The sequence below is a fragment of the Etheostoma cragini genome, chromosome 8 (assembly GCF_013103735.1).
Source record: "Etheostoma cragini isolate CJK2018 chromosome 8, CSU_Ecrag_1.0, whole genome shotgun sequence".
NCBI lineage: Eukaryota > Metazoa > Chordata > Actinopteri > Perciformes > Percidae > Etheostoma > Etheostoma cragini.
This window is the reverse complement of record NC_048414.1, coordinates 1,153,138-1,153,455: the sequence shown is the minus strand read 5'-3', so window position 1 is coordinate 1,153,455 and position 318 is coordinate 1,153,138. Positions and strand designations below refer to the sequence as shown.

Sequence of the window (318 nt, the reverse complement as noted above, 5' to 3'; positions counted from 1 at the left end):
CCCCCCCCCCGCAGCCGGGTTCTGAAACCAGTTCTTACAGCAGAGTCCTGTGCTTGGTTTTGGAACTGAATGTAAACAAGCTGGAATCTCTGCCTGTCCACATACTTTTGGCCAGGTTGTGTTTTGGAGTCAAATACGCTTTTTGGTTCTATGAAAACAGACAGAGCTTAAATTAAAATACACTTCATCCAGTTGGAGTTTTATTTAGTTTATTCCTTTGCTTTAAATAGAGAGAGTCTAAAAGCATGTGTGTGTGTGTGTGTGTGTGTGAGAGTGTGTGTGTGTGTGTGTGTCTGTGTGTGTGTGAGTGTGTGTGTG

General features: G+C 43.4%; 1 protein-coding gene across 1 annotated transcript in view; it reads left to right on the top strand.

The window, feature by feature from the left end:
* The window catches only part of LOC117949745 (leucine-rich repeat and transmembrane domain-containing protein 2-like), a 9,886-nt gene that overhangs the window by 991 nt on the left and 8,577 nt on the right, over nucleotides 1–318 (top strand). The window lies entirely within an intron of this gene.